This window comes from Salvelinus alpinus, chromosome 14, assembly GCF_045679555.1.
Source record: "Salvelinus alpinus chromosome 14, SLU_Salpinus.1, whole genome shotgun sequence".
Taxonomy (NCBI): Eukaryota; Metazoa; Chordata; class Actinopteri; order Salmoniformes; family Salmonidae; genus Salvelinus; species Salvelinus alpinus.
This window is the reverse complement of record NC_092099.1, coordinates 40,834,535-40,860,013: the sequence shown is the minus strand read 5'-3', so window position 1 is coordinate 40,860,013 and position 25,479 is coordinate 40,834,535. Positions and strand designations below refer to the sequence as shown.

Genomic DNA, 25,479 nt, shown 5'->3' with positions numbered 1-25,479 from the left:
TATTGTCATCACATGTTTAAGTTATGAAGATGAGTCTGTGATGGTAGGAGTGCAATTTTTGGAGAAATTGGACCCTTGCCTTTCAGCTAGCTGATCCATTTTTGGTTTCAGGGTTGGAATTCGGTGCAGTGGAATCGGAGAAGGTAACCCGAAATGGTCCTGTGATAATTGTTTGTGTTTCTGCTGGTCAGAGGGAGCAGGCGCTCTGCGCTAAACGAATTGGGACGGGATGTGACTTGTTTTGCTCTCAAGAAAAGGGCGCCATTTAAAGGAGTGATTACTGGGGTAGTGGTAAATGTGAAAGCGGACCAACTGAAGGGAAAGATTCCCTGTGTTTGTGATGCTCGTCGTTTGGTGCGACGCATACAGGGTGTCGTGAGTGGTGAAACAGAAGAGTCAATGTCTGTTCTTTTGAGTTTTGATGTTGGTTCTTTGCCTGACAAAGGGATGTTAGGATATTTCAGCTATCCTGTACGAGCTTTTGAGCCGAACACATTGTTGTTACAGGTGTCAAGCTTATGTGGATGTGACAGCAGTCTGTAGTTGGGAGGTTCCTAGATGTGATCAATATTGATTTATTATTATTTATTTTTTCACAAGTATAAGGGAGTTATACTCCAGTCTAGTTTGTGGTGATAATGCAACATTTAATTTATCGGATGCCAACCGCCGTTAAACCTCATCGAAGAAGAAGATCTTAAGTTTGAACACTGACAGTTTTGTAGCTTCAATGAGGCTAACAGAGATGTACGAGTTCCTCAAGAGCCTATGCAAATCTCAAATATGGAAAATGTACCACTATTACTGTATGTAATCAGCAATATTAATATAATATTAGAATATGTAATATGCATAAATATTCATAGGCACCTCCTTCGGGCTCCCGAGTAGCGCAGTGGTCTAAGACACTGCATCTCAGTGCAAGAGATGTCACTGCAGTACCTGGTTCGAATTCAGGCTGCATCGCATCCGGCCGTGATTGGGAGTCCCATAGGGTGGCACACAATTGGCCCAGCGTCGTCCGGGTTTGGCCGGGGTAGGCTGTCATTGTAAATAAGAATTTGTTCTTAACTGACTTGCCTAGAAAAATAAAAAATACTATTAATAGTGTAGGAAATAATCATGACAAAATCAAGGAAGTCAAAGGAATCACAATGAAATTAAAGAAATAAGAAGTGTATCTGGCTAGATATTGCATATGTAAACAGGCCTGAACACACATAAACTCAACGTTCAACAATTTCAACGATTTTGCCAATTGCACGCTCCCTCAGAACTTGAGACATCTGTGTTGTGTGACAAAATTGTGTGACAAAATTGCACATTTTAGTGGCCTTTTATTGCCCCCAGCAGAAGGTGCACCTGTGTAATGATCATGTTTAATCAGCTACTTGATATGCCACACCTGTCAAGTGGATGGATTATCTTAGCAAAGGAGAAATTCTCACTAACTGGGATGTAAACAAGTTTGTGCACAACATTTGAGAGAAATAAGCTTTTTATGCATATGGAACATTTCTGGGATCTTTTATTTCAGCTCATGAAACATGGGATCAATACTTTTTATATGTTGCGTTTTATATTTTTGTTCAGTATATTTGTACAGCTGGTGTCGTCTTGTGCTTTCCCTTCCTTGTGTTCTCTAGGTTTCAGAAAGCACCCAAAATAAGGTTGCATTCTGAGCATTCATCTGTCTTTGAAGGCGGAGTGTAGAGGCTGCACTATCAGATCCTCATTTAAGTCCTCTTAACAAGATAACACATCTTTTTACAGCAGGTGTCGTGTCTAGTCTTAATTCACATCTTTTGGAGTAACTTCAGACAACCAGTCTGACAAAGCATTCACATTCTCATTCCCACAGCTGGAGTGTTCGTGCTAGGTTTGTTTGTCCCTACCTGAATATACAGTTTTGTTTACATCCCATTAAAGTTAAAGGATTATGAATGTCTTATGACAAGGATTATGAATTGGTAATGGCCTTGGGTATGGCATGGTTGTCAGAAAGGAATTACTTTTTCAGAAGAGAAACTGTCAAGAATTCGGACTTGACATTCTGCTGCTGTTCTATCTCAGAGAAGCCGCTTTATTTAGCTGACTGCTTGTGAAGGACTGGCTGCATCTCTGTTTTTAAGAGGTGGAGAAAGGTCCTGAGAATGGGACTCGACTGGCCCTGAATTTCTTCTCTTCCCCTGGACCCCAAGGCACTAACTCAGTTACTGGATGTTTATTTTCACTGTCTCTCAGTTACTCGATGCTCTTTCGTTTAGAATGTTACTTTCTAATGTAATCCCTATGGTTACTTTCTGTTAAAGCAGAAAGAATATGAGGAGTATTATCTGATATACAAGTAGCAGGAGAGCCAAAACGATAGGTTTCCTCCAGGGTGCTTTCTTTCCAGTTTAACCTAACCACGGTTCATTTAGCTCCGATTCGAGACCAGGAACCTCATGCACTTTTAACAATCTTCCTAGGGACGTTAGATAGCTTACTCTGGCTTGTTTTCTAAAAAATCATTCAGAATGTAATGTCATCTGAGTTAGAAGACCATCTGCTAATGGTCTTGGCATTGAAGGTTGGGTTATACTGGCACCGATATACAGGTATTTTATGACATCTTGGGATGAGCTCCATTTTTCAGAGACTGATTCAGAAAGAGACCGATCATTATGCCATCAATCTACTGCTCTGGTCGGAGGGAATGCTGTATATTCTCTCTGCAGGAGTGTCAGCTCCTATCAGTGACCTGGTGATTAATGCCCTGTTGGCTGCCCCTTGTGCCTACTGGAGAGATAGGGGTCTTGTGGGTATCCTCTACACCTGGGTGCAAATACTATTTGAAATTCAAAATACATTAGCTGTGTTCGATTTGGCTTGAGCTTGGTGAAATGTAACCAAACCGCCTGGTACTCCAGGTAGACTAAAGCAAACGCTCAGTGTTTTAAATGATTTCAAATATAAATTGACCCCAGGTCTGGGTCTTAGATGGTACTAGAGGTCGACCGATTATGATTTTTCAACGCCGATACTGATTATTGGAGGATCAAAAAAAGCCGATACCGATTAATCGGACGATTTTAAAAACAAATAAATAAATTAAATTAAATTAAAAAACAACATTTTTTTGTATTTAGTTATTTGTAATAATGACAATTACAACAATACTGAATGAAAACTTTTATTTTAACTTAATATAATACATCAATAAAATCAATTTAGCCTCAAATAAATAATGAAACATGTTCAATTTGGTTTAAATAATGCAAAAAAAAGGTGTTGGAGAAGAAAGTAAAAGTGCAACATGTGCCATGTAAGAAAGCTAACGTTTAAGTTCCTTGCTCAGAACATGAGAACATATGAAAGCTGGTGGTTCCTTTTAACATGAGTCTTCAATATTCCCAGGTAAGAAGTTTTAGGTTGTAGGAATTATAGGACTATTTCTCTCTATACCATTTGTATTTCATATACCTTTCACTATTGGATGTTCTTATAGGCACTATAGTATTGCCAGTGTAACAGTATAGATTCCGTCCTTCTCCTCGCCCCTACCTGGGCTCGAACCAGGGACACATCGACAACAGCCACCCTCGAAGCATCGTTACCCATCGTTCCATAAAAGCTGTGGCCCTTGCAGAGCAAGCAACAACCATTTCACATCGGTTACACCAGCCTAATCTCGGGAGTTGATAGGCTTGAAGTCATAAACAGCTCAATGCTTGAAGCACAGCGAAGAGCTGCTGGCAAATGCACGAAAGTGCTGTTTGAATGAATGCTTACGAGCCTGATGCTGCCTACCACCGCTCAGTCTGCTCTATCAATCATAGACTTAATTATAACATAATAACACACAGAAATACGAGCCTTAGGTCATTAATATGGTAAAATCCGGAAACTATCATTTCGAAAAACAAAACGTTTCTTCTTTCAGTGAAATACGGACCCGTTCCGTATTTTATCTAACGGGTGGCATCCATAAGTCTAAATATTCCTGTTACATTGCACAACCTTCAATGTTATGTCATAATTATGTACAATTCTGGCAAATTAATTACGGTCTTTGTTAGGAAGAAATGGTCTTCACACAGTTCGCAACGAGCCAGGCGGCCCAAACTGCTGCATATACCCTGACTCTGCATGCACGGAACGCAAGAGAAGTGACACAATTTCCCTAGTTAAAATAATTCATGTTAGCAGGCAATATTAACTTAATATGCAGGTTTAAAAATATATACTTGTGTATTGATTTTAAAGAAAGGCATTGATGTTTATGGTTAGGTACACATTGGTGCAATGACAGTGCTTTTTTCGCGAACGCGAATGTTAAATCATCACCCATTTGGCAAAGTAGGCTGTGATTCGATGAGAAATTAACAGGCACTGCATCGATTATTTGCAACGCAGGACAAGCTAGATAAACTAGTAATATCATCAACCATGTGTAGTTAACTAGTGATTATGTTAAGATTGATTGTTTTCAGATAAGTTTAATGCTAGCTAGCAACTTACCTTGGCTCCTTGCTGCACTCGCGTAACAGGTAGTTAGCCTGGCACGCAGTCTCCTCGTGGAGTGCAATGTAATCGGCCACAATCGGTTTCCAAAAATGCCGATTACCGATTGTTATGAAAACTTGATATCGGCCATTCCGATTAATTGGTCGACCTCTAGTTGGTACCAGCCCTTCACTCTCTCGGGCCCATAAACATGTCTACTAGCAGAGCCTCTCTAGGGAGGCTGGGCTGAGGCAGACTCTCCTCTCCCTATAACGTACCCCTGTCTGTCACCTAGTCAGCTCCTCCACTTCTCCTCTAGCTCTGCTCAAATTCACCTAGAACCCAGACCAATCATGGTCGGGTGACTTTGACAAGGAAAAAGTAGGTCTACATGAGGAAAAAGGGTTCTTCTAACTTGTCTTTTTGGCCCTGCTTAACTTATCTGCCAGCTACTTTGTAGTTTCTGTATCCATCTTGCCTTCTTTCCCCCTCTCCCTTCTCTCCCTTCTCTCCTTCATTTCACATCTTTCTCTCTCTCTGGGTGAAGCTGAGAATCTCTTCACAAAATGCTTGTTTTCAATTCAATTTCAGATTAAGGGCTTTATTGGCATGGGAAATGTATGTTTACTTTGCCAAAGCAAGTGAAATAGGTAAAACAAAAGTGAAATAAACAAACAATTAACAGTAAACATTACTTACAAAAGTTCCAAAATAATAAAGACATTTCAAATGTGTGAACTGTGAACAGTGTTTTAATGATGTGCAAATAGTTAAAATAAGAAAGGGACAATAAATAAACAAATATAGGTTGTATTTACAATGGTGTTTGTTCTTCACTGGTTGCACTTTTGTTGTGGCAACAGTTCACACATCTTGCTGCTGTGATTGCACACTGTGGTATTTTACCCAATAGATATGGGAGTTTATCAAAATTTGATTTGTTTTCAAATTCTTTGTGGGTCTGTGTTATCTGAGGGAAATATGTGTCTCTAATATGGTCATACATTTGACAGGAGGTTAGGAAGTGCAGCTCAGTTTCCACCTCATTTTGTGGGCAGTGTGCACATAGCCTGTCTTCTCTTGAGAGCCAGGTCTGCCTACGGTGGCCTTTCTCAATAGTAAGGCTATGCTCACTGAGTCTGTACATAATCAAAGATCTCTTTAAGTTTGGGTCAGTCACAGTGGTCAGGTATTCTGCCACTGTGTATTCTCTGTTTAGGGCCAAATAGTATTCTAGTTCTCAGTTTTTTTGTAAATTCTTTCCAATGTGTCAAATAGTTATTTGTGTGTTCTTATAATTTGGTTAGGTGTAATTGTGTTGCCGTCCTGGGGCTCTGTGGGATCTGTTTGAGAACAGAGCACCAGGACCAGCTTGCTTAGGGGGCTCCTCTCCAGCTTTATCTCTGTAGGTGATTGCTTTGTTATGGAAGGTTTGGGAGTTGTTTCCGTTTAGGTGGGTGTAGAATGCTATGAGAGCTATGAGGCTCTTTTCTGGATTTTGATCATTAGCGAGTATCGGCCTAATGCTGCTCTGCATGCATTTGGTGTTTTACATTTGTACAAGGAGGATATTTTTGCAGAATTCTGCATGCAGAGTCTCAATTTGGTGTTTGTCCCATTTTGTGAATTCTTGGTTGGTGAGCGGACCCCAGACCTTACAAGCATAAAGGGCAATGGGTTCTATAACTGATTCAAGTATTTTTAGCCAGATCCTAATTGGTATGTCAAATTTTATGTTCCTTTTGATGGCATAGAAGGCCCTTCTTGCCTTGTCTCTCAGATTGTGTCCAGATGGAATTTTTATTCGTAGTCCTGGGAACTGGACCTTTTTTGGAACACCATTATTTCTGTCTTACTGAGATTTACTGTCAGGGCCCAGGTCTGACATAATCTGTGCAGAAGATCTAGGTGCTGCTGTAGGCCCTCCTTGGTTGGTGACAGAAGCACCAGATCATCATCAAACAGTAGACATTTGACTTCAGATTCCAGTAGGGTGAGGCCGGGTCCTGCAGACTGTTCTAGTGCCCTCGCCAATTCGTTGATATATATGTTGAAGAGGGTGGGGCTTAAGCTGTATCCCTGTCTCACCCACCGGCCCTGTGGAAAGAAATTAGTGGGGGGTTAGTGCCAATTTTAACCGCACACTTGTTGTTTGTGTACATAGATTTCATAATGTTGTATGTTTTTCCCCCAACACCACTTCCCATCAATTTGTAAGGCCCTTGTGCCAAATTGAGTCGAAAGCTTTTTTTTTAAATCAACAAAGCATTAGAAGACTTTGCCTTTTCTGTGGTTTGTTTGTTTGTCAATTTGGGTGTGCAGGGTGAATACGTGGTCTGTTGTAAAGTCATTTGGTAAAAAGCCAATTTGACATTTGCTCAGTACATTGTTTTCGCTGAGGAAATGTATGAGTCTGTTGTTAAGGATAATACAGAGGATTTTCCCAAGGTTGCTGTTGACGCAATTCAATTTCAACACTTTATTGGCATGGGAAACATATGTTTACATTGCCAAAGCAAGTGAAATAGATAAACAATAGAAATGAACAGTAAACACTACACTCACAAAAGTTCCAAAGGAATAGAGACATTTCAAATGTCATATGTCTATATACATATTATGTCTCTCTCTCTCATTTTCTTTCCTTCCATGTATATCTCTCTGACTGAAGCTGGGGATGTATTCACAAAATGCTTGTTTTCTCACTGCGTGTCCCAGCAAGCCCTAGGAGGTGGCTGGTCCCCCTGAGGCAGTGCTCCTAACACAGAACGTTAAGTCTAAGCATAGGCTCACTACCATAGGTACAGGCTTCGACAAGAATCAGACATGTCCTCCTTAGGCCTAAATGGTGTGGAATCCAATGTAACCTTTTTGTGATTATTTTCATTTTAACACCAAGCAAAATTACTAAAAAGCAAACAGGGACGTATTTTGACGTAGGTCGGTGCAGAAACGTCATTGTGAAACAAGGCTAGCTCTACCATGCTACATTCTAATTTCTCAATGAACAACAATGTCACATAGCCTAGGGCCACCTTTACGTTTTAGTCATTTAGCAGATGCTGTTATCCAGAGTGACTTACAGTGGTGAGTGCATACATTTCCATACTGGTCCACCATGGGAATCGAACCCACAACCCTGGTGTTGCAAGTGCCATGCTCTACTGAGTGAGCCACACGGGAGCCATTCCTCTGTCCTCTGCCATCAGTCTGTCCCTGACTGTGTGCTTTGTTGAGGTAGGCCTCAATCACATTTGTATGTTAGACTGTCTCTATTTGTGCCTGCTTTGTATGGTAGTGTCTCTGTGCCTGCCTGTGCTCTGTTGAGGTAGTTGGCCTGAATCCCATTTGACTGACTCTGGCTGTGTATCAATGTCTCTGTGCCTGCTTGTGCCGGGAGACGCTGCTCGAGTGCCTCTCAGGCTGATTACAGTACATGCCACTGCAGATGTGTGACATTCTCCCGGTCATGTCGAGCGCCAGCGGCCCCTCTCTCTATCATGATAATGGAACTGTGGTTTATGGTGCCAGAGCTGCACTAGCAGCGTGTTATAAAGCAGTAGTGGGAGACAGACAGAGACAAAGGGGTCTGGATCCTGCTCAGTGCTATGAGAGCCCAGACAGAGAACCAGGAGCCAGGAGTCTGGAGTCTGCTCAGTGCTATGAGAGCCCAGACAGAGAACCAGGAGCCAGGAGTCTGGAGTCTGCTCAGTGCTATGAGATCCCACACAGAGAGCCAGGGATCTGGAGTCTGCTCAGTGCTATGAGAGCCCAGACAGCCAGGGCTCTGGAGTCTGCTCAGTGCTATGAGATCCCACACAGAGAGCCAGGGGTCTGGAGTCTGCTCAGTGCTATGAGAGCCCAGACAGAGAGCCAGGGGTCTGGAGTCTGCTCAGTGCTATGAGAGCCCAGACAGAGAGCCAGGGGTCTGGAGTCTGCTCAGTGCTATGAGAGCCCAGACAGAGAGCCAGGGGTCTGGAGTCTGCTCAGTGCTATGAGAGCCCAGACAGAGAGCCAGGGGTCTGGATCTGCTCAGTGCTATGAGATCCCACACAGAGAGCCAGGGGTCTGGAGTCTGCTCAGTGCTATGAGAGCCCACACAGAGAGACAGGTGTCTGGAGTCTGCTCAGTGCTATGAGAGCCCAGACAGAGAGCCAGGGGTCTGGAGTCTGCTCAGTGCTATGAGATCCCACACAGAGAGACAGGGGTTTGGAGTCTGCTCAGTGCTATGAGAGCCCAGACAGAGAGCCAGGGGTCTGGAGTCTGCTCAGTGCTATGAGAGCCCAGACAGAGAGCCAGGGGTCTGGAGTCTGCTCAGTGCTATGAGATCCCCGGCTGTGTCAGTGGGATGTGGGGCTGATATGTCTGGGATGGTTTGATTTCAAGCCACTATGGCCACATAGCATCTGAGTGAGTGGGATGTGTGGGATAGATTTGAGTGTCACAATCAGATGTGGTTAGAGAGAGAGAACTGGCATTCATAAAATGATGCTTCCCCTGTAGATCTTGTAGCACCATTAGGAAATGTAACTTTGTATGTCCTCAGACTTCTAGGACCTATGAGTAGTCATGTATAACTTACACTACTAACGGAATTATTTATATGTTACAGTATTCTTGTAATAAGATTTATATTGGGAAAAACATCCAGCGCCTTGAACGTACGTCTTGGAGAGGATAAATTCACTTTTAGATGTCAAGATATCACCCTTCGCCAGTTGCGAGACACTTTAAAGAACAAAATCATTCTATTAATTAATTGCGTTGCGTCAGGATCGAAAAAGTTCAACCACCACGTAGAGGAGGTGACTTTGACAACAAATTACTCCAAAGAGAAGCCATGTGGATATACACTACCATTCAAAAGTTTGTGGTTCCTTAGAAAATTCCTTGTTTTTGAAAGAAAAGCAAATTTTTTTTGTCCATTTTTAAACTAACATCAAATTGATCAGAAATACAGTGTAGACATTGTTAATGTTGTAAATTACTATTGTAGCTGGAAACGGCAGATTATTTTATGGAATATCTACACGGGCGTACAGAGGCCCATTATCAGCAACCATCACTCCTGTGTTCCAATGGCACGTTGTGTTAGCTAATCCAAGTTTATAATTTTAAAAGGCTAATTGATCATTAGAAAACCCATTTGCAATAATGTTAGCACAGCTGAAAACCTTTGTCCTGATTTAAAGAAGCAATACAACTGGCCTTCTTTAGACTAGTTGAGTATCTGGAGCATCAGCATTTGTTGGTGCGATTACAGGCTCAAAATGGCCAGAAACAAATACCTTTCTTCTGAAACTCGTCAGTCTATTCTTGTTCTGAGAAATGAAGGCTATTCCATGCGAGAAATTGCCAAGAAACTGAAGCTCTCGTACAACGCTGTGTACTATTCCCTTCACAGAACAGGGCAAACTGTCTCTAGCCAGAATAGAAACAGGGGAGGCCCCGGTGCACAACTGAGCAAGAGGACAATTACATTAGTGTCTAGTTTGAGGAACAGATGCCTCACAAGTCCTCAACTGGCAGTATCATTAAATAGTACCCTCAAAACACCAGTCTCAACGTCAACAGTGAAGAGGTGACTCTGGGATGCTGGCCTTCTAGGCATAGTTGCAAAGAAAAAGCCATATCTCAGACTGGCCAATAAAAATAAAGGATTGGTAAAAGAACACAGACACTGGACAGAGGAACTCTGCCTAGAAGGCCAGCGCCCCGGAGTCGTCTCTTCACTGTTGACGTTGAGACAGTTTTTTTTGTGTGTGGGTACTATTCAATTAATAAACTTTCTCCCCAATTTCGTGGTATCCAATTGGTAGTTGCAGCGATGAGACAAGACTGTAACTCCCTTATGGACTCGGGAGAGGCGAAGGCCGAGAGCCATGCGTCCTCCGAAACACGACCTAGCCAAGCCCCACTGCTTCTTGACACCGAAGGCTGTAAAGCCAAAATGTCTGTGTACGCTATCCTCAATGCAGTAAAAAATTGAAACATTGATTAATGAAGCTTTATGCAACATTTGAGTGCGAACCCATTACACCTCTTCGTTTGTCAGATATGATTGTTGCCATCACTCTGATTGCTTTGGTTTGTCTGTTGGATTGGGCCTACAGATTGGGCCTACAGATTAGTCCTACAACTATTAGCAGATTAGAGCCTTGACTGAGTGTTGGCCTCATGAGAACTAGGAGAGTAGGAAGCAGTTTCTTTGTTGGAAATCATGGAGAGGGAGCTGTAAATGTGTACAAGAGCGCAAGAAATGTATCCTGGGTCTCTAATGAAAGGAAAGAGGGAGTGCTAATTGAATACATCCGGACGGACGTTAGTATTTGAGTGTTCATTTTTGGAGAATAAAAATTGTAGGCCTATTTTAACAATGAAAAAGCTTTGTTTCAATTCAATTGATACTTGTGAAATTTTTACCTACAAGGATATACCAATTCTTAATTTAATTAAACTTTTGAATGTAGTTTTTATAACGGTGCGTGGAGCTACTGCTGTGCATTTAAGCCCTATTGTTTATTCCCCAGTTCAAATGGCAAATACAGAATCAGTTCTATCATAGCGGAAATCAGACTTTTCTTTCGCTGTTACTGTTGGCCAAATTACCAGAGAAAAGCAAGCAGCCTGTCCGATGTTTACCTCTGCCATGTGGATTTGTGCCATTCTGATTAGGCAAGAGTTTAAGCACGTTTTTTTTGTTTTTGGGGGAAATCTGAAAAAAAGTCCTATTATTCGAATAGTAAAATAATTTCAAATGCCCATCCCTACTTGGGAGGATGAGTGTGTGGCAGTGTGTGACAGTAGTTTGGAATTGGGTGGGGGTGAGTGTTCGGGAATGTAGGAGAGTGTTAGTCATTGGGAGGTTCCTTGTATCCCCCTCTTAGTAACTCCCTTAATCATTTCCAGATGACTCAGAAGAACCCTTTCTCTAATACTGGCCCCCAGCTGAACGACTACTCCACTCTAATGTCATCACATGGTGTTTTTGCTCTATATATTCCAGAACTTTGTGCATTTACTATATCTTCCTCTAAGACAGGGTTGGGCAATTCCAGTCCTTGAGGGCCTGATTGGTGTCACAGTTTTTTCCCAGCCCCAGCTAACACACCTGCCTCTAATAATCACCTAATCATGATCTTCAGTTTAGAATGCAGTTTGATTAATCAGCTGTGTTTGCTAGGGATGGAGAAAAAGTGTGACACCAATCAGGTCCTCGGACTGGAGTTGCCCACCGCTGCTCTAAGACATATATGTGCAAGTGTGTTAGATCAGCCCTTATCTATTCCCTCAATTTAAATACGAGGGAAGGCACTTAACAAGGGAATTTATGAATGAAGTGAATTAGGGGTGTTCAGAATTCGGAAGAGTGAATCTACTATTAAGCGACTAGGGTGGTTGGCTCAGGTTTGAAAGAGAGACAAAGTTTAGCATCCTGCTGCCAAAATTTGTCAAAGAGTCCTTTGTGTGTCCCTCTGCTGAAGATGGTTAGTATGCATTGTGGGGTGTCGGGCGGCACAAACTAGCTACAGAATCTGTATTTTAACCGAATGGACCTTACGTACTGTTTCAAACATGATCTTTAAAGAAAGTAAACGTTGACAAATATGCAATTAATGTAAAAGTAAAACCCTTTTCTCTCCTACATTATTAATACCTACTCCATGATGATAAACAAGGGGTGTATCCCAATAATAGTTTATCTTCTCCTTAGGGCTGACCCCATTTAGTCCACTGGTCGATTTGTTTGGTCGATGGGCTGTTGGTCGACCAGGATTTTGCATGAAAGCGAGAAAAAAAATGTAATGCTCTGATCCTGTCGAAACGTCATAAAATTGCCTACCCGATTACTTCTTATCTGTTGCGCAAATAGCCTACAGCTGTGTTTGTCTGTCCGGTACTCACTGGTGCAGGAAACTATGAGGTCCAAGAATATTTTACATAATGTTGCAAGTTTGCTAGCATGAGCAGACTGTACCAAGTTAATAGTTGATACAATGTTTCAAGTTCCTTGCAGACAGACCATGCATAGCCAATGTGATTTAAAGGATATATATTTTTATCAGGATATTTTCTACCTGTGGGCTGCAATGTTTTTATTTGTTGGTTTTATGTAGGCTATATTTACATATTGGCAATAGAAGTTACTTTTAGATTTGTATCATTTTCATTTAGATATAATTTTTATTAACCACATGACATTGATTTTGAGATATGAAGACTATTATAAATGAAACTCAACTTCCACGAAAATATACATATGAAAATCTTGGCACTCCAAATGGAAAAAATGTTACAGACCACTGGTGTAACTTACTACCGTTAACTTCAGGAGCTTAACAAGGCTAGCAGCAGAGGGCAGTGGGGAGGAGGGTCACAGGTTTTTTTTCTTCTGGTTAGGCTATATGATCTCTGGCTCCCTCTTTTTAGTAATTTGTCTTCATTTTTAATGAAGAAAACATGGTGTCTATATTTAGAAAAATACTCGTTTTCAAATTCCATCGCTCTCGGTCGACCAAGATTTTTTTTTTTGGGGGGGGGGGAGCCCTACTTCTCCTGATGTGTGCACTAATCCACTACTTCATACAAATCTAAAAGCATGGACATTTCCACCATATTTCTTATACCAGTCATTCCCTTTCAAATCAGGGTAGTGTACACTTTTGAAGGAAGGGGAGATAATTGGGGAAAAGCCAGAGTCTCTCTGTACAGGGTGCTGCTTAGGTAACAAATGGAATCCCCTTTCCCCTAAACACCTGCCTTGTGGCTTCAACTGTAGCCCACTCTGACTACAATCAATATAACACTAGTCCATAAGCTATCTACGATACTTATTGTAGAGAAAGACTAGAAGGGAACTTCCTGCTAGTACCATTCACTGTGTTGAAATAGGACAAAAGAGAACAAGAAACTCTCATCAGTGCAGTATCCTGGTTGACAGTCCTGTGCCCCTAGTGCATGGTATACTGAACAGGTGATGAGGAACTGGCTAGTCCTGGTATTGTTCTGGAATGATGTGAGCTCACCCAGAGCAAATGCATACTGTAGCTTGGAGTGAGAGCCAGGGTTTTCAGAAAGTTGAAGGGAAGAGAGGCCTCCTAGCTGGTGGATGTTTTCTGGGCCTGTAATTCCCCACAAAATTTTTCAGGGAGTCCCCAACTGGCCTCTGAGGTGAAGGCAGGGAGAGTCATCTGGTTTCCTGTAGATTCATTACTCATATCTAGAACAGGGGGGGGGGGGGCACTAGTAATGTCTGCAGTTTTTTGGTTTGGCTATTTGTTTACAAGTGTATTAGGCTATAAATAAATCTCTTTGCCAAAATTCGTCATCTCTCAATCAATCACATTTATTTATAAAGCCCTTCTTACATCAGCTGATGTCACAAAGTGCTGTACAGGAACCCAGCCTAAAACCCAAAACAGCAAGCAATGTAGGTGTAGAAGCACGGTGGGTAGGAAAAACTCCCTAGAAAGGCCGAAACCTAGGCAGAAACCTAGAGGAACCAGGCTATGAGGTGGCCAGCCCTCTTCTGGCTGTGCCGGGTGGAGATTATAAGAACATGACCAAGATGTTCATAGATGACCAGCAGGGTCAAATAATAATAATCACAGTGGTTGTAGAGGGTGTGTGCCACAGAAAGTATTTGACTCTAGCCACAAAATTAAGGAAATTAGAAGGGGGGGGGGGGGGATTTCGGCAAGACCATTTTATGCCTCCCAAAATCCCCCCCCCCCTTCTAATTTCCTTAATTTTGTGGCTAGAGTCAAATACTTTCTATACAACAAACTTCACGCCAGGATAGGCAACCAGACTTAAAGTTGTGTGTGTTATATTAAACATAGGTGGGAGTAAAATGTAGGCAAGCAATATCTGAGGTGTTTCCTTAAACGTGCTCCAAGGTGCCAATTTCAGTATGCACTGGTGGGGATATTTTAAGACCAACCGGAAACTGGGCTTAGTGGTAATGCGTTGGTTATTGCATGGAGTTCTTTCCACGGAAGTGCAGCCTATCCAGCCATGATGCACAAAAAGCACAAGAGATGTGGTTTTTGTGCCCGTAAACCTCGTATTTAGAAACATAAAAAACAAATAGCCTCCCCTCTGTGAAGGCAGTTTTTTTTGTCCTGGCCAATGCATTCGCTAACTAGTCAAGACTATCAATAAAGGGTTTGGCGCCTGAGACTGCTTTGAAAATAAGCTTAATTAAAAGATCAAGTTTGGCAACAGCAAAACAGTGAGCAGACATCACCGTTTTATCTATGTAGGCAATTACATTATTTTAGCCAGCTCCTGTTATTATTTCGGATGTGCGTTTTAAACATTTAAAAAAATACATGAAGGCTATGGAACGAGAGATTGGATAATCCGGTGATGCTCATATTTAGAAACATTTAAATTATTTTCCTTTAACAATTGCTTGTTTTCTGTTTGTTTGATTAGAAAACAAGCCCTTACAGTAGCCTATAACGAAAGCTGGTTCAACAGCAATGAGTCTTTCTTATCCTAGCCATGCATTACCCAAGTATCCTATCCATAAAATATTTCTAAATGGTCTACTTGTGAGGCTTCTGCATTATTCCCAATTCACATAGACCTACCTGCAGTACATACTCCATTCGGCTTGTACCCATCCCCATTTCCCAAGAGCGCCTCATGTCCGGTTAATATTCATTAAAGCCAGTTACACCAATGTTGACTGTCAACACTCCAAACATATGGAGCAAACACTGGATGTTATTATTATATATTTTTTTTTACAGTTGCTATCGCTTGTTACAGTATTTTATGTTACTTAATAAACTGTAGTATCAGTCCACAATGGACTAGGACGAGAATATTATGTGCCCCCAGCTGAATTGGAGTTAATCTACAAAATTTGAGACAAACTAGTGCAGTATTAAGTAGAGGTCGACCGATTATGATTTTTCAACGCCGATACCGATACCGATTTTATTGGAGTACCAAAAAAAGCCGATACCGATTAATCGGCCGATTTTTGTTTAATGTATTTGTAATAATGACAATTACAACAATACTGAATGAAAACTTATTTTAACTTAATACAATACATCAATAAAATCAATTTAGCCTCAAATAAATAATGAAACATGTTCAATTTGGCTTAAATAATGCAAAAACAAAGTGTTGGAGAAGAAAGTAAAAGTGCAATATGTGCCATGTAAGAAAGCTAACGTTTAAGTTCCTTGCTCAGAACATGAGAACATATGAAAGCTGGTGGTTCCTTTTAACATGAGTCTTCAATATTCCCAGGTAAGAAGTTTTAGGTTGTAGTTATTATAGGAATTATAGGACTATTTCTCTCTCTACGATTTGTATTTCATATACCTTTGACTATTGGTTGTTCTTAAAGGCACTTTAGTATTGCCAGTGTAACAGTATTGCTTCCATCCCTCTCCTCGCCGCTACCTGGGCTCGAACCAGGAACACATCGACAACAGCCACCCTCGAAGCAGCGTTACCCATGCAGAGCAAGGGGAACAACTACTCCAAGTCTCAGAGCGAGTGACGTTTGAAACGCTATTAGCGCGCACCCCGCTAACTAGCTAGCCATTTCACATCGGTTACACCAGCCTAATCTCGGGAGTTGATAGGCTTGAATTCATAAACAGCAGAGCTGCTGGCAAAACGCACAAAAGTGCTGTTTGAATGAATGCTTACGAGCCTGCTGGTGCCCACCATCGCTCAGTCAGACTGCTCTATCAAATCATAGACTTAATTATAACATAATAACACACAGAAATACGAGCCTTAGGTCATTAATATGGTCGAATATGGAAACTATCATCTCGAAAACAAAACATTTATTCTTTCAGTGAAATACGGAACCGTTCCGTGTTTTATCTAACGGATGGCATCCATCAGTCTAAATATTCCTGTTACTTTGCACAACCTTCAATGTTATGTCATAATTACGTAAAATTCTGTCAAATTAGTTCGCAATGAGCCAGGCGGCCCAAACTGTTGCATATACCCTGACTCTGCGTGCAATGAACGCAAGAGAAGTGACAGAATTTCACCTGGTTAATATTGCCTGCTAATCTGGATTTCTTTTAGCTAAATATGGAGGTTTAAAAATATATACTTCTGTGTATTGATTTTAAGAAAGGCATTGATGTTTATGGTTAGGTACACGTTGGAGCAACGACAGTCCTTTTTCACGAATGCGCACCGCATCGATTATATGCAACGCAGGACACGCTAGATAAACTTGTAATGTCATCAACGTTGTGTAGTTATAACTAGTGATTATGATAGATTTTTTTTTAATGAGATACGTTTAATGCTAGCTAGCAACTTACCTTGGCTTCTTACTGCATTCGCGTAACAGGCAGGCTCCTCGTGAGGCAGGTGGTTAGAGCGTTGGACTAGTTAACCGTAAGGTTGCAAGATTGAATCCCTGAGCTGACAAGGTAAAAATCTGTCGTTCTGCCCCTGAACAAGGCAGTTAACCCACCGTTCCTATGCCGTCATTGAAAATAAGAATGTGTTCTTAACTGACTTGCCAGTTAAATAAAGGTGTTAAAAACATTTTTTTTTCTTTTTCTGCAAAATCGGCGTCCAAAATTAACGATTTCCGATTGTTATGAGAACTTTAAATCGACCCTAATTAATCGGCCATTCCGATTAATCGGTCAACCTCTAGTATTAAGCCATGGAATGCCTTGATTGGTCAGTGAGTGTCCAAGCCCTTGTCACACCTAAAAGTTGATCATTCATCAAAACCCCAACATTTTGCGCCACCACCAGCTATTGTGCTCATAATAACGGCTGTGAAAATAATTTCTGACACACCCCCGGATCTATAGTGCTACTGTCAGGGCTTAGATTTACAATTGGGTTAGGTTTGTTAAAATATAGTACTTCATGTTCTATTCGGTTGACTGCTGTTTAATTTGTATCAAACACCACAGTAGCTTATGTGCCACTTGCTAGGCTGTACTATGTGTCATGAGTGCAGTAACCAGTAAACAGCATGGTGCCTGCTGCCTGACTTTACCTTCGCCGATCTAACTTGGCATGTCTCCAGCAGCAGTCACCTGCTCTGCTCCTCCTCTTCCTGCACCCCTTCCTCCCCCCCAGTGTCCTGGGCTGAGCTCCTGTCCTGACATGTGCCTTGATCGGCCCCAGCCCTCCCCCTTATCTCCTCTCTGCTATGGAGAGGGTGTGAGGTCACCCTGTTCAAGCACCTCTCATCCAACCATGCACAGATCCAGAGATAGGCATTTAGTAGTGGAGTATTGGTGTCTCTGATGGGTCTTTGGCATGGTTTGCTAACTACCTCTCTCAAAGAGTGCAGTGTATAAAGTCAGAACATCTGCTGTCTCAGCCACTGCCTGTCACCAAGGGAGTACCCCAAGGCTCAATCCTAGGCCCCACGCTCTTCTCAATTTACATCAACAACATAGCTCAGGCAGTAGGAAGCTCTCTCATCCATTTATATGCAGATGATACAGTCTTCTACTTAGCTGGCCCCTGGATTTTGTGTTAAATGCTCTACGACAAAGCTTTCTTAGTGTCCAACAAGCTTTCTCTACCCTTAACCTTGTTCTGAACACCTCAGCACATATCAAAGCTGCAGGCTAAAGTTAAATCTAGACTTGGTTTCCTCTATTGTAATCGCTCCTCTTTCACCCCAGCTGCCAAACTAACCCTGATTCAGATTGCCATCCTACCCATGCTAGATTACGGAGATATAATATATACAGTGGGGAGAACAAGTATTTGATACACTGCCGATTTTGCAGGTTTTCCTACTTACAAAGCATGTAGAGGTCTGTAATTTTTATCATAGGTACACTTCAACTGTGAGAGACGGAATCGAAAATCACATTGTATGATTTTTAAGTAATTCATTTGCATTTTATTGCATGACATAAGTATTTGATACATCAGAAAAGCAGAACTTAATATTTGGTACAGAGATCATACGTTTCCTGTAGTTCTTGACCACACTGCAGCAGGGATTTTGGCCCACTCCTCCATACAGACCTTCTCCAGATCCTTCAGGTTTCGGGGCTGTCGCTTGCCAATACGGACCAAAGATTATCTATTGGGTTCAGGTCTGGAGACTGGCTAGGCCACTCCAGGACCTGCATATCCTTGCTTCTGGGCCTGAGCTACAGGCAGTTAGATTAGGGTATGTCTTTAGGCGGAAATTGAGAAGAAGGGGGGGTACCCCAAATAAGTTAACTCACTTGCCTAGTTAAATATAGGTTAAATATAATAAAATAAATAGTGTACAGTGTAGTACACATGCAAATGAATGCTGACTGAGACATGTTTTATATGCTGATACTACTCTGCATATTACACTAATAAATAGGCCTACAGGGACTGGCTGTGGAAGACTATGGCTAGGCTTGGGAGTTTTACATATTTAGCATATATATTCACTTTCTGCTTGATTAAAAATAACTTTGCCTTGGCAGGCTTGATTAATAAGGACTTTCCCCATTTGTGAGGTGTGTCTTCGACTGACATGACTGTAAATCCTGTGTACATTAGTGTGTAGGCCCATCTTGTCTCAATATATCAGATTCATTAATCATCACCCTGCTTTGAATGTATGAAACCCCTGTCGCTGTTGAAGAGTGAACATGTGTGTCTCACTGTCTGGTAGGCTATTCCAGGTGTCAGGGAGGAAGACAGTGTACTAGAGAAGATGGGCTGCCTGGCTCTTCTATGCTGCTATATGGACTCACTGTGCTATCTGTTGTATGTATGTGATGTGGAAGGGGGGAAGGCAGTGGAGAACACTGGCTGCCTGGCCCTGCGCTAGGCTGTGATGTATGGGCTCACTGTATCATCTGTGTAGAGAACATGGGCTTTCTCCTAACTGCTATATGGACTCACTTTTTCATCTAGGGCAGTGGTTCCCAAACTTGTTAGTCCCGTACCCCTTCAAGCATTCAACCTCCAGCTGTGTACCCCCTCTAGCACCAGGGTCAGCGCACTCTCAAATGTTGTTTTTTGCCATCATTGTAAGCCTGCCACACACATACTATACAATATATTTATTAAACATAAGAATGAGTGTGAGTTTTTTTGTCACAACCCGGCTCGTGGGAAGTGACAAAGAGCTCTTATAGGACCAGGGCACAAATAATAATAATTCATAATTTTGCTGTTTTATTTAGCCATCTTACATATAAAACTTTATTTGTTCATCAAATTGTGAATAACTCACCACAGGTTATTGAGAAGGGTGTGCTTGAAAGGATGCACATAACTCTGCAGTTTTGGGTTGTATTGGAGAGAGTCTCAGTCTTGAATAATGTTCCACACAGTCTGCCTTTATTTAGTTTTAATGCTAGTGAGGGCCGAGAATCCACTCTCACATAGGTACGTGGTTGCAAAGAGAATCAGTGGCTTAACACCGCGATTTGCCAAGGCAGGATACTCTGAGCGCAGCCCAATCCAGAAATCTAGCAGTGGCTTCTGATTTTAAATTCAATTTTCACAGAACCGCTTGTTGCAATTTCGATGAGGCTCGCTTGTTCAGATATCGGTGGAATGGAGGCAGGGCATGAAAGGGATAATGAATCCAGTTGTTTGAGTCATCCGTTTCGGGAAAGTACCTGCGTAATTGTGCACCCAACTCACTAGGGTGCTTCGCTATATCACATTTGACATTGTCCATAAGATTGTTCATTTGCACACACAAAAATCATACAATGATGGAAAGACCTGTGTTGTACTTGTTAATGCAGACAGAGAAGAGCTCCAACTTCTTAATCATAGCCTCAATTTTGTCCCGCACATTGAATATCGTTGCGGAGAGTCCCTGTAATCCTAGATTCAGATCATTCAGGTGAGGAAAAAATATCACCCAGATACGCCAGTCGTGTGAGAAACTAGTCATCATGCAAGCAGTCAGACAAGTGAAATGCATAGAATTCACTGGCTTGTATGCGAAGCAGTAATTGTTTCAAAACATCTTCTCCCATGCCACTGATGCATCGTGAAACAGTGTTGTTTGATGAAGACGTTGTCTGTATAGTTTTTTTTGGGCCTTTCCCCCCATCATTGTCCCAGCCATATCTGGTAGCAGGAAAAATTAAGTCCTCCCCAATAGTATGAGGTTTGCATGTCCTAGTCACTCGGTAGCTCACCATATAAGACTCTTCTAGCCCCTTCTTATTAATGGTATCTGTTGCTTTTATACATGTCTTACTACTCGAAAGTCGTCTTCATTCTCGCTCCAAAAACTTCCGTGGCTTATTTTTCAAATTGGCATGTTTTGTTTCTAAATGTCTGCGCAAGAGTGACGGTTTCATCGAGTTGTGAGATAGTACTTTTGCACAGACAGTGGTTGCTCCTTTAAAAGTTGCTTCATGCTGCAGCACACTTTGCGGGGTGCTGCAGCATTCTGTGGCACGTTATCTAATTGTCAGGCATTTTTTCTGTTAATGTGAGTTAGAGCTAGTTTGACCACCAGAGGGCATCTTTGAGAAGCATTTGATAGTCTTCCATATTGGCATTACAAGAGAATTTAAAACCTTTTTTATAACAACATAGTATATGGGATTGATTTTAAGAAATTTGTCTTGATTAATTTCATTAATATTATGGTGTTTCTATTCCGAGAAAAACGAAACCCTCTGGGTTTCCGTTAGGATGGAATGGAAAATATGACGCTATACAGTGTGACGGTCGGGAGTAGGCTACAGCATAAGAGGATTGGGGGATTCTAAATTGTTTGCCTTCATTAGACAACTTTGTTCCAATATTTCTGTAAATCAGTGATATTAAAAGCATTTTGAAGATAAGCCACCTGCATTTGTTTATTAGGCTACTGTGCAGTCTGACAAGTAAACATAGCCTACAATACATACTGTAGTAAACATGGGAAAATTCCTTACATAAGGGAGAGCAGGCCATGTCTGTACTACAAAATGCAGGCACGCAGGAGACTGGGGTTCAAATCCCTGACGGGGAGGAAGGAGTAGGCTTTGTAAATAATAAACTGTTCTTAACTGCTTCCATATGTGTTATTTCATAGTTGTGATGTCTTCACTATTATTCTACAATGTAGAAAATAGTAAAACTAAAGAAAAATACTGGAATGAGTAGGTGTGTCCAAACTTTTGACTGGTATTTGCTTAATTAATTTGATTAATATTATGGTGTTTCTATTCCATGAAAAACCCTCTGGGTTTCTGTTAGGATGGAATGGAAAATATGGCGCTGTACAACGTGGTGGTCGGCAGTACATTACTGAGCTATTTCGCTAAAGAATCCCTGTGTCGTGCGGGCAGGGCACGCAGAAGACCGGGATTCAATTCCCCGATGGGGAGGAAGGAGTAGGCTGTCCTTGTAAATAAGAATATGTTCTTAACTGACTTGTCTAGTTAAATTCAATCTGGCGTGCCTGCGCTCAAAGTCAGAGCATTGTCAGTTTGTGAATTCAGACCGTTTCGCTCTTGGAGTGCACACTGGACGTTCAAGCCGAGGAGTAGTGTTGATTTGAGCATTCTGGCCTTACAACTGCAGTCAATCACCCAAGCTAACGTTGGCTAGCTTGCTAGCTACTTCCAGACACAAATGAGGCCACTCTGACCATTTTACTTGCCCTGTTAACCAGAGCGTTTGTGACGTTTACTGACACCAGCCATATTCAACGGGTGTATAAATTCATTATTCTGCTCTCTGGTACACTCAGAGGAGAGTGCTCTGAAATCGGAGTAGATAGCCAGAGCGGATTTACGAAAGCACCCAAATGTCCATTGAGAACGCACAACGACTATACCATTTAGCTAAGCTAAGAATGACGGGAATAATCAAGTCAATAAACATTGGGTAGTTAGCCTATAGTTAATATACTGTCAAGTTTGATGCATAACTACTAACGTTAGGTAGATAGCTAACATACCGGTACATACTGCTGTAATGATATGCTACATGGTTCGTAAGGACAGCATAGCTAACATTGTCAGCCAACATAATGTGTAAGGTAACTTGTTTGAAAAGTCATTACTTTATTACATTGAGTAGCAAGCTACCGCGAGGACGCGCTCTATCAACTCTGCGGCTTGAGCATGCTTTTGGTGCACAGTCGATAGCGCGCTGGACTTCGTGCAAGAAGGTTGAGGGTTCGAAACCTGCTCCCTACTTGTTTCATTTGAAGTCATGCACAATTATCAATTTATTATTTGGTTTATACACTGCTCAAAAAAATAAAGGGAACACTTAAACGTCCTTTGACTCTCTATGTCCCCTATCCTCCAGGCCGGCTCGGTCCTCCCCTCCTGCTCCGTGGCTCGACGACTCACTGCGAGCTCACAGAACAGGGCTCCGGGCAGCCGAGCGGAATGGAGGAAAACTCGCCTCCCTGCGGACCTGGCATCCTTTCACTCCCTCCTCTCTACATTCTCCTCTTCTGTCTCTGCTGCTAAAGCCACTTTCTACCACTCTAAATTCCAAGCATCTGCCTCTAACCCTAGGAAGCTCTTTGCCACCTTCTCCTCCCTCCTGAATCCTCCTCCCCCTCCTCCCCCCTCCTCCCTCTCTGCGGATGACTTCGTCAACCATTTTGAAAAGAAGGTCGACGACATCCGATCCTCGTTTGCTAAGTCAAACGACACCGCTGGTTCTGCTCACACTGCCCTACCCTGTGCTTTGACCTCTTTCTCCCCTCTCTCTCCAGATGAAATCTCGCGTCTTGTGACGGCCGGCCGCCCAACAACCTGCCCGCTTGACCCTATCCCCTCCTCTCTTCTCCAGACCATTTCCGGAGACCTTCTCCCTTACCTCACCTCGCTCATCAACTCATCCTTGACCGCTGGCTACGTCCCTTCCGTCTTCAAGAGAGCGAGAGTTGCACCCCTTCTGAAAAAACCTACACTCGATCCCTCCGATGTCAACAACTACAGACCAGTATCCCTTCTTTCTTTTCTCTCAAACTCTTGAACGTGCCGTCCTTGGCCAGCTCTCCTGCTATCTCTCTCAGAATGACCTTCTTGATCCAAATCAGTCAGGTTTCAAGACTAGTCATTCAACTGAGACTGCTCTTCTCTGTGTCACGGAGGCGCTCCGCACTGCTAAAGCTAACTCTCTCTCCTCTGCTCTCATCCTTCTAGACCTATCGGCTGCCTTTGATACTGTGAACCATCAGATCCTCCTCTCCACCCTCTCCGAGCTGGGCATCTACGGCACGGCTCACGCTTGGATTGCGTCCTACCTGACAGGTCGCTCCTACCAGGTGGCGTGGCGAGAATCTGTCTCCGCACCACGTGCTCTCACCACTGGTGTCCCCCAGGGCTCTGTTCTAGGCCCTCTCCTATTCTCGCTATACACCAAGTCACTTGGCTCTGTCATATCCTCACATGGTCTCTCCTATCATTGCTATGCAGACGACACACAATTAATCTTCTCCTTTCCCCCCTCTGATAACCAGGTGGCGAATCGCATCTCTGCATGTCTGGCAGACATATCAGTGTGGATGACGGATCACCACCTCAAGCTGAACCTCGGCAAGACGGAGCTGCTCTTCCTCCCGGGGAAGGACTGCCCGTTCCATGATCTCGCCATCACAGTTGACAACTCCATTGTGTCCTCCTCCCAGAGTGCTAAGAACCTTGGCGTGATCCTGGACAACACCCTGTCGTTCTCAACTCACATCAAGGCGGTGACCCGTTCCTGTAGGTTCATGCTCTACAACATTCGCAGAGTACGACCCTGCCTCACACAGGAAGCGGCGCAGGTCCTAATCCAGGCACTTGTCATCTCCCGTCTGGATTACTGCAACTCGCTGTTGGCTGGGCTCCCTGCCTGTGCCATTAAACCCCTACAACTCATCCAGAACGCCGCAGCCCGTCTGGTGTTCAACCTTCCCAAGTTCTCTCACGTCACCCCGCTCCTCCGCTCTCTCCACTGGCTTCCAGTTGAAGCTCGCATCCGCTACAGGACCATGGTGCTTGCCTACGGAGCTGTGAGGGGAACGGCACCTCCGTACCTTCAGGCTCTGATCAGGCCCTACACCCAAACAAGGGCACTGCGTTCATCCACCTCTGGCCTGCTCGCCTCCCTACCTCTGAGGAAGTACAGTTCCCTCTCAGCCCAGTCAAAACTGTTCGCTGCTCTGGCACCCCAATGGTGGAACAAACTCCCTCACGACGCCAGGTCAGCGGAGTCAATCACCACCTTCCGGAGACACCTGAAACCCCACCTCTTTAAGGAATACCTAGGATAGGATAAAGTAATCCTTCTAACCCCCCCTCCCCCTTAAAAGAGTTAGATGCACTATTGTAAAGTGGTTGTTCCACTGGATATCATAAGGTGAATGCACCAATTTGTAAGTCGCTCTGGATAAGAGCGTCTGCTAAATGACTTAAATGTAAATGTTAAACAACACAATGTAACTCCAAGTCAATCACACTTCTGTGAAATCAAACTGTCCACTTAGGAAGCAACACTGATTGACAATAAATTTCACATGCTGTTGTGCAAATGGAATAGACAAAAGGTGGAAATTATAGGCAATTAGTAAGACACCCCCAAAAAAGGAATGGTTCTGCAGGTGTTGACCACACACCACTTCTCAGTTCCTATGCTTCCTGGCTGATGTTTTGGTCACTTTTGAATGCTGGCGGTGCTTTCACTCTAGTGGTAGCATGAGACGGAGTCTACAACCCACACTAGTGGCTCAGGTAGTGCAGTTCATCCAGGATGGCACATCAATGCGAGCTGTGGCAAAAAGGTTTGCTGTGTCTGTCAGCGTAGTGTCCAGAGCATGGAGGCGCTACCAGGAGACAGGCCAGTACATCAGGAGACGTGGAGGAGGCCGTAGGAGGGCAACATCCCAGCGGCAGGACCGCTACCTCCGCCTTTGTGCAAGGAGGTGCACTGCCAGAGCCCTGCAAAATGACCTCCAGCAGGCCACAAATGTGCATGTGTCAGCATATGGTCTCACAAGGGGTCTGAGGATCTCATCTCGGTACCTAATGGCAGTCAGGCTACCTCTGGCGAGCA

General features: G+C 42.9%; 1 protein-coding gene across 1 annotated transcript in view; it reads left to right on the top strand.

The window, feature by feature from the left end:
* LOC139538917 (ras-related protein Ral-B-like) overlaps positions 1-25,479 on the top strand; it is a 49,424-nt gene that overhangs the window by 3,812 nt on the left and 20,133 nt on the right. The window lies entirely within an intron of this gene.